Below are 9,105 nucleotides of genomic sequence, written 5' to 3' on the forward strand. Positions count from 1 at the left end.
TACAATTGCCTTAAACTTTTTCCACAAACACTCAACATTGTCAGTGTCGGAATAGAAATTTTCGTTTTGATCTGTTAGGTAGTCTGAAATCTGCCTTCTATTACTCTTGCTAAACAGATAAACCTTCCTCCCTTTTTTTATATTCCTATTAACATCCATATTCATGGATGCTGCAACGGCCTTATGATCACTAATTCCGTGTTCTGCATTTACAGAATCGAAAAGTTAGGGTCTGTTTGTTATCAGTAGGTCCAAGATGTTATCTCCACGAGTCGGTTCTCTGTTTAATTGCTCGAGGTAACTTTCGGATAGTGCACTCAGTATAATGTCACTCGATGCTCTGTCCCTACCACTTGTCCTAAACATCTGAGTGTCCCAGTCTGTATCTGGTAAATTGAAATCTCCACCTAAGATTATAATATGCTGAGAAAATTTATGTGAAATGTATTCCAAATTTTCTCTCAGTTGTTCTGCCACTAATGCTGCTGAGTCGGGAGGTCGGTAAAAGTTGCCAAGTATCAACCTAGCTCGATTGTTGAGTGTAACCTCCACCCATAATATTTCACAGGAACTATCCACTTCTACTTCACTACAGGATAAACTACTACTAACAGCGACAAACACGCCACCACCGATTGCATGCAATCTATCCTTTCTAAACACCATCTGTGCCTTGTGTAAAAATTTCGGCTGAATTTATCTCTGGCTTCAGCCAGCTTTCTGTACCTATAACGATTTCAGCTTCGGTGCTTTCTATCAGCGCTTGAAGTTCCGGTACTTTACCAATGCAGCTTCGACAGTTTACAATTACAATACCGATTGCTGCATGGTCCCCGCATGTCCTGACTTTGCCCCGCACCCGTTGAGGCTGTTGCCCTTTCTGTATTTGCCAGAGGCCATCTAACCTAAAAAAACCGCCCAGTCCACGCCATACAACCCCTGCTACCCGTGTAGCCGCTTGCTGACATCTCTTGATGTCTCAGAACATGTCCTATCAACCGATCCCTCCTTCTAGACAAGTTGCGCCACAAATTCTTCTTCTCCCCAATTCTAAACAGTACCTCCCCATTAGTTATGTGGTCTATCCATCTAATCTTCAGCATTCTTCCGTAGCACCACATTTCGAAAGCCTCGTTTCTCTTCTTGTCTAAACTATGTATCGTTCATGCGTTCTTCCATATATGGCGACACTCATTACAAATACTTTCAGAAAAGACTTCCTGACTCTTAAATCTATACTCGATGTTAACAAATTTCTCTTTTTCAGCAACACTTTCCTTGTCATTGCCAGTCTATATTTTATATCCTCTCTACTTCGACAGTCATCAGTTATTTTGCTCCCCAAATAGCAAAACTCATCTAGTACTTTAAGCGTCTCATTTCCTAAGCTAAATCCCTCAGCATCACATGATTTAATTCGACTACATTCCATTATTCTGGTTTCTGTACAAATTGTAAATAGCCTTCCATTCCCTGTATTTGACACATATCACCCTCAGAATTTGAAAAAGAGTATTACAGTCAACATTGTCAAAAGCTTTCTCTAAGTCTACAAATGCTAGAAACGTTGGTTTATCTTCTAACGTAAGTCGAAGAGTCAGTATTGCCTCACGTGTTCCAACATTTCTGCGACATCAAAGCTGGTCTTCGCCGAAGTCGGCTTCTACCAGTTTTTCCATTCGCCTTTAAAGAATTCGTGTTAGTATTTTGCAGCCGTGACTTATTAAACTGATAGTTCGGTAATTTTCATACATGTCAGCACCGGCTTTGTTTGGGAGTGGAATTATTGTATTCTTGTGGAAGTCTGAGGGTGTTTCGCCTGTCTCATACATCTTGTTCACCAGATGGTAGAGTTTTGTCAGGGCTGGCTCTCCCAAGGCCATGAGTAGTTCTAATGGAATGTTGTCTACTCACGGGGCCTTGTTTCGACTCAGGTCTTTCAGTGCTGTGTCAAATTCGTCAGGCAGTATCATATCTCCCATTTCACCTTTATCTACGTTTTCTTCATTTCCATAATATTGCCCTCCAGTACATCGCCCTCGTATAGACCCTCTATCTACTCCATTCACCTTTCTGCTTTCCCTTCTTTGCTTAGAACTAATTTCCCATCTGAACTCTTGAAATTCATACAAGTGGTCCTCTTTTCTCCAAAGGTCTATTTAATATTTTTGTAAGCAGTATCTACACTCCTGGAAATTGAAATAATAACACCGTGAATTCATTGTCCCAGGAAGGGTAAACTTTATTGACACATTCCTGGGGTCAGTTACATCACATGATCACACTGACAGAACCACAGGCACATAGACACAGGCAACAGAGCATGCACAATGTCGGCACTAGTACAGTGTATATCCACCTTTCGCAGCAATGCAGGCTGCTATTCTCCCATGGAAACGATCGTAGAGATGCTGGATGTAGTGCTGTGGAACGGCTTGCCATGCCATTTCCACCTGGCGCCTCAGTTGGACCAGCGTTCGTGCTGGACGTGCAGACCGCGTGAGACGACGCTTCATCCAGTCCCAAACATGCTCAATGGGAGATCTTGCTGGCCAGGGTAGTTGACTTACACCTTCTAGAGCACGTTGGGTGGCACGGGATACATGCGGAAGTGCATTGTCCTGTTGGAACAGCAAGTTCCCTTGCCGGTCTAGGAATGGTAGAACGATGGGTTCGATGACGGTTTGGATGTACCGTGCACTATTCAGTGTCCCCTCGAGGATCACCAGAGGTGTACGGCCAGTGTAGGAGATCGCTCCCCACATCATGATGCCGGGTGTTGGCCCTGTGTGCCTCGATCGTATGCAGTCCTGATTGTGGCGCTCACCTGCACGGCGCCAAACACGCATACGACCATCATTGGCACCAAGGCAGAAGCGACTCTCATCGCTGAAGACGACACGTCTCCATTCGTCCCTCCATTCACACCTGTCGCGACACCACTGGAGGCGGGCTGCACGATGTTGGGGCGTGAGCGGAAGACGGCCTAACGTAGCCCAGCTTCATGGAGACGGTTGCGAATGGTCCTCGCCGATACCCCAGGAGCAACAGTGTCCCTAATTTGCTGGGAAGTGGCGGTGCGGTCCCCTACGGCACTGCGTAGGATCCTACAGTCCCTGCGTGCATCCGTGCGTCGCTGCGGTCCGGTCCCAGGTCGACGGGCACGTGCACCTTCCGCCGACCACTGGCGACAACATCGATGTACTGTGGAGACCTCATGCCCCACGTGTTGAGCAATTCGGCGGTACGTCCACCCGGCCTCCCGCATGCCCACTATACGCCCTCGCTCAAAGTCCGTCAACTGCACATACGGTTCCCGTACACGCTGTCGCGGCATGCTACCAGTGTTAAAGACTGCGATGGAGCTCCGTATGCCACGGCAAACTGGCTGACACTGACGGCGGCGGTGCACAAATGCTGCGCAGCTAGCGCCATTCGACGGCCAACACCGCGGTTCCTGGTGTGTCCGCTGTGCCGTGCGTGTGATCATTGCTTGTACAGCCCTCTCGCAGTGTCCGGAGCAAGTATGGTGGGTCTGACACACCGGTGTCAATGTGTTCTTTTTTCCATTTCCAGGAGTGTATCTTACCCCTAATGATATATGCCTCTACATCGTTAAATTTGTCCTCTAGCCATCCCGGCTTAGCCATTTTGCACTTCCTGTCGATCTCATTATTGAGACGTTTGTATTCTTTTTTGGCAACATACCTGCATTTTTATATTTTCTCCTTTCATCAATTACATTCAACATATCTTCTGTTACCCAAGGATTTCTACTAGCCCTTGTATTTTTACCTACTTGATCCTCTACTGCCTTCACTATTTCATTTCTCAAAGCTACCCATTCTTCTTCTCCTGTATTTCTTTCTCCTGTTCTTGTCAATAGTTCCCTAATACTCTCTCTGAAACTCACTATAACCTTTGATTCTTTCAGTTTATCCAGGCCCCATCTCCTTAAATTCCTATCTTTTTCCAGTTTCTTCCGTTTTAGTCTACAATTCATAAGCAATAGATTGTGGTCAGAGTCCACATCTGCCCATGGCAATGTCTCACAATTTAAAACCTGGCTCCTAAATCTCTGTCTTACCATTATATAATCTATTTGAAATCTCCCAGCATCTCCAGGCCTCTACCACGTATACAACCTTCTTTCATGATTCTGAAACCAAGTGTTAGCTATGATTAAGCTATGCTCTGTGCAAAATTCTACCAGGCAGGTTCCTCTTTCATTCCTTACCCCCATTCCATATTCCCCTACTACTTTTCGTTCTCTTCCTTTTCCTACTATTCATGACTATTAAATTTTCGTTTCCCTTCACTATCTGAATGATTTCTTTTATCTCATCATACACTTTTTCAATCTCTTCATCATCTGCGGAACTAGTTGGCATATAGACTTGTACTACTGTGGTAGGCGTGGGTTTCGTGTCTATCTTGGCCACAATAATGCGTTCACTATGCTGTTCGTAGTAGCTTACCCACGCTCCTATTTTTTATTCATTATTAAACCTATTTGATTTTGTATTTATGGCCCTTTGTTCATCTGACGAAAAGTCTTGTGCCTCCTGCCACCGAACTTCACTAATTCTCACTATATCTAGCTTTAACCTACCCATTCCCCTTCTTATATTCTCTAACCTACCTCCCCGATTAAGGGATCTGACATTCTCCTCCCCAATCCGTAGAACGCCAGTTTTGTTTTTCCTGATAACGACGTCCTCCTGAGTAGTCCCCGCCCGGAGATCAGAATGGGGGACTATTTTACCTCCGGAATATTTTACCCAAGAGGACACCATCATCATTTTACCAGTAAGTAAAGCTGCATGCCCTCGGGAAAAATTACGGCTGTAGTTTCCCATTGCTTTCAGCCGTTCGCAGTACCAGCACAGCAATCCTGTTTTGATTAATGTCGTAGCGCCAGATCAGTCAATCATCCAGACTGTTGCCGCTACAACTACTGAAAATGCTGCTGCCCCTCTTCAGGAACCACACGTTTGTCTGGCCTCTTAAAAGATATCCCTCCATTGTGGTTGCATCTATGGTAAGCTATCTGTATCGCTGAGGCGCGCAAGCCTCCCCACCAACGGCAAGATCCATGGTTCATGGGAGGAAGCCCAAGAAACTATAGTTGCGGTATTGTTCAGAGCCCCAATGGCAGTCGGGAGAAGGGATCACATTGAGATGGAATATCCCCTAATCTATGGTACGATGTTGAAACTTGGAAATTTCTTCTTTTTTTCCTTTATTGATATTTCAGCGGTACAATCAACCCGCTCTGCAGCCAGTTTGACAAGCAAAATTAAATAAGGTGAAAAAAAAAACACTAACATAAATGTGAGCTATTTTACACGTATGCCTTTACCACCTAGCCAACGGCCTTGCCGCAGTTGTAACACCAGTTCCCGTCAGATCGCCGAAGTTCAGCGCTGTCGGGCTGGGCTAGCACTTGGATGGGTGACCATCCGGTCTGCCGAGCGCTGTTGGCAAGCGGGATGCACTCATCCCTTGTGAGGCAAACTGAGGAGCTACTTGATTGAGAAGTAGCGGCTACTGTCCCAGAAACTGACATACGGCCGGGAGAGCGGTGTGCTGACCACATGCCCCTCCATATCCGCATCCGGTGAAGCCTGTGGTCTGAGGATGATACGGCGGCCTGTCGATAGCGTTGGGCCTTCCAAGGCCTGTTCGGTCGTACAGAGTTCTTACCACCTTACCCAGCCAGGAACAGTGTCCAAAAGGCCCCCATACACGTTCTGCCTGCTCCCTCCTCATCCATCTCGCCTGCTGACATCTTTAGCCAAAAGAGTTACTGTACGCTTGAGCGCCAGTGCAGTTCTACACGACCTGTAGAGGCGATTGAGTACATAATATTCTGAACAGGTACCCATGTCCGGAAACATCTTGCGACGACGCTATAGAGCGTCAAAGTTACAGGTGCTAGCGGTTCTAAATCTACATCTGCATCTAATCTATACTCTGCAAACCACTGTGAGTTGCACGGCAAAGGGTACGTCCCATTGTACAAGTTATTAGGTTTTCTTTCTGTTCCATTCACGCAAGAGGCGTGGGACAAATGATTGTTTGAATGCCTCTGCGCGTGCAACAGTTATTCTAATCTTATCCTCACGATCCTTACGTGAGCGATACGTAGGGGCTGTAGTATATCCCTAGAGCGATCATTTCAAGCCGGTTCCTGAAACTTTGTTAACAGACTTTCTCGGGACAGTTTATATCTATCTCCAAGAGTCTTCCATTTTAGTTCCTTCATTATCTCTGTGATACTGTCCTACGGATTAAACAAATCTGTGACCATTCGTGCTGCTCATCTCTGTATATCTTCACTATCGCCTGTTAGCCCTACCTGGTACGGGTCCCACACACTTGGGCAATATTCTAGAACCCTCCGCACGGGTGATACGTAAGCAATCTCCTTAGCAGAGTGATTGCACTTCCACAGTATTCTGCCAATAAAGTGTAGTCTACCACTTGCCTTTCCCACGACTGAATTTATGTGATCATTCCATATCATATCCCTACAAAGTGTTACACTCAGGTATTTGTATGAGTTTGCCGATTCCTACAGTGACTCACCGATACTGTACTCATAGGATACTAAGTTTTTTCGTTTGTGAGGTGCATAATTTTACATTTATGGACATTTAGGGCGAGCTGCCAGTCTCTGAACCACTTTGAAATCTTACCAAGATTTGACTGAATATTTGTGCAGCTCCTCTCAGCTAGCACGTCATTATACAGGGTGGTCCATTCATCGTGACCGGGCCAAATATCTCACGAAATAAGCGTCAAACAAAAAAAAGCTACAAAGAACGAAACTTGTCTAGCTTGAAGGGAGAAACCAGATGGCGATATGGCTAGCCCGATAGATGGCGCTGCCATAGGTCAAACGGATATCAATTGCGTTTTTTTTTTTAAATAGGAACCCCCATTTTTTATTACATATTCGTGTAGTAAGTAAAGAAATATAAATGTTTTAGCTGGACCACCTTTATCGCTTTGTGATAGATAGATGGAGCTGTAATAGTCACAAACATATGGCTCACAATTTTAGACGAACAGGTAGGTTTTTTAAATTAAAATACAGAACTTAGGTACGTTTGAACATTTTATTTCGGTTGCTCCAATGTGATACATGTACCTTTGTGAAATTAACATTTCTGAGAACGCATGCTGTTACAGCGTGATTACCTGTAAATACCACATTAATGCAATAAATGCTCAAAATGATGTCCATCAACATCAATGAATTTGGCAATACGTGTAAAGACATTCCTCTCAACAGCGAGTAGTTCGCCTTCCGTAATGCTCGCACATACATTGGCAATGCGCTGACGCATGTTGTCAGGCGTTGTCAGTGGATCACGATAGCAAATATCCTTCAACTTTCCCCACAGAATGAAATCCGGGGACGTCAGATCCGGTGAATGTGCGGGCCATGGTATGGTGCTTCGACGACCAATACACCTGTCATGAAATATACTATTCAATGCCGCTTAGATTGCCATTGATAAAATAGGGGCCAATTATCCTTCCTCCCATAATGCCGCACCATTCATTAACCCGCCAAGGTCGCTGATGTTCCACTTGTCGCAGCCATCGTGGATTTTCCGTTGCCCAATAGTGAATATTATGCCGGTTTACGTTATCACTGTTGGTGAATGACGCTTCGTCGCTAAATATAACATGTGCAAAAAATCTATCATCGTCCCGTAATTTCTCTTGTGCCCAGTGGCAGAACTGTACACGACGTTCGAAGTCGTCGCAATGCAATTCCTGATGCACAGAAATATGGTACGGGTGCAATCGATGTTGATGTAGATTTCTCAACACCGACGTTTTAAAGATTCCGGATTCTCGCGCAATTTGTCTGCTGTTGATGTGCGGATTACCTGCGATAGCAGCTAAAACACTTGCCTGAAGTTACTTCTACATCTGACGATGACTCTTCATCCAAGATAACAAGCTGTGTCCTCCCTACCACAAGGTCCTCAATCCAGTCAGAAATTTCTTTTCATACCACATATGATCGTAATTTTGACAGTAAGCGTAAGTGCAGTAATGAGTCAAACGCATTTTGGAAATCAAGAAATATTGTATCTACCTGGTTGTCTTGATCCAAAGTTTTTAGTGTGCCATATGAGAAAAGTGCGAGTTGGGTTCCACATGATCGATGTCTTCGAAATCCATGCTCGTTGGCATTGATGAGGTCATTCCGTTCAAGATACCTCATTATGTTTGAGCTCAGAATATGTTCTAAGATTGTACAACAAGTTAATGTCAAGGATACTGGAAGGTGGTTTCGTAGTTCACTTCTGCTTCCCTTCTTATAGAGGGGTGTACCCTATGCCTTTTTCCAAGAACTAGGCACGGTTTTTTGTTCGAGGGATCTACGATAGGTTATAGTTAGAAGAAGAGCTAGCTCAGCTGCAAATTCAGTATAGAATCTGACAGGGATTTCATCGGGGCTTGGAGCTTTGTTAAATTTTAACGATTTCAGGTGATTCTCAACACTACTGACACTAGTACTTATTTCATGGCACCAGAATTAAATTGCGACACTTCTGTTGGGCTTTGTTTGCTATGTAAAGAAACATTTGAAAATGGAGTTAATCATTCAGCTTGTGCTTTGCTACAGTGAATATCAGTCCTTGTCCCAATCGCTAGGGACTGGACACTAGATTTGGCGCCACCAACAGCCTTTAGATACGGCCTGAATTTTTTTGGGCTCTGTGAAAGATCGCTTGACAATATTCTGCTGCGGTAGTCATTGAAAGCATCACGTGTTGCTCTCTTGACAGGCTAACGAGTTTCATTCAGCATCTCTCTATCTATAACCCTACGCTTTGTTTTACACCTGCCATGCAGTAATCTCTGTTTCTTTAGAAGTTTACAATGACTGTGTACGATGCAGGTTCCCTCCTATCATGAAGTGTTCTACTGGGTATATATCTATTCGCTGCTTGGTCCACCAGTCCTTTAAATTTGATCCAGGGTTCGTCTACATGCTCCTGCCCTGTGCTGAAAGTTTCAAGCCCCTCGCTGGGGTTTGATACTATTGATTTGTTTTCTAGTTTACTGAACATACAC

At 44.6% G+C, this 9,105-nt stretch overlaps 1 pseudogene; it reads left to right on the forward strand.

The window, feature by feature from the left end:
* Window positions 1-5,368: 5,368 nt before the first annotated feature.
* On the forward strand, window positions 5,369-5,486 carry LOC126279294 (5S ribosomal RNA; annotated as a pseudogene).
* The last annotated feature ends 3,619 nt before the right edge of the window (window positions 5,487-9,105 follow it).

Source organism: Schistocerca gregaria, chromosome 6 (genome assembly GCF_023897955.1).
Source record: "Schistocerca gregaria isolate iqSchGreg1 chromosome 6, iqSchGreg1.2, whole genome shotgun sequence".
NCBI classification, from domain to species: Eukaryota; Metazoa; Arthropoda; class Insecta; order Orthoptera; family Acrididae; genus Schistocerca; species Schistocerca gregaria.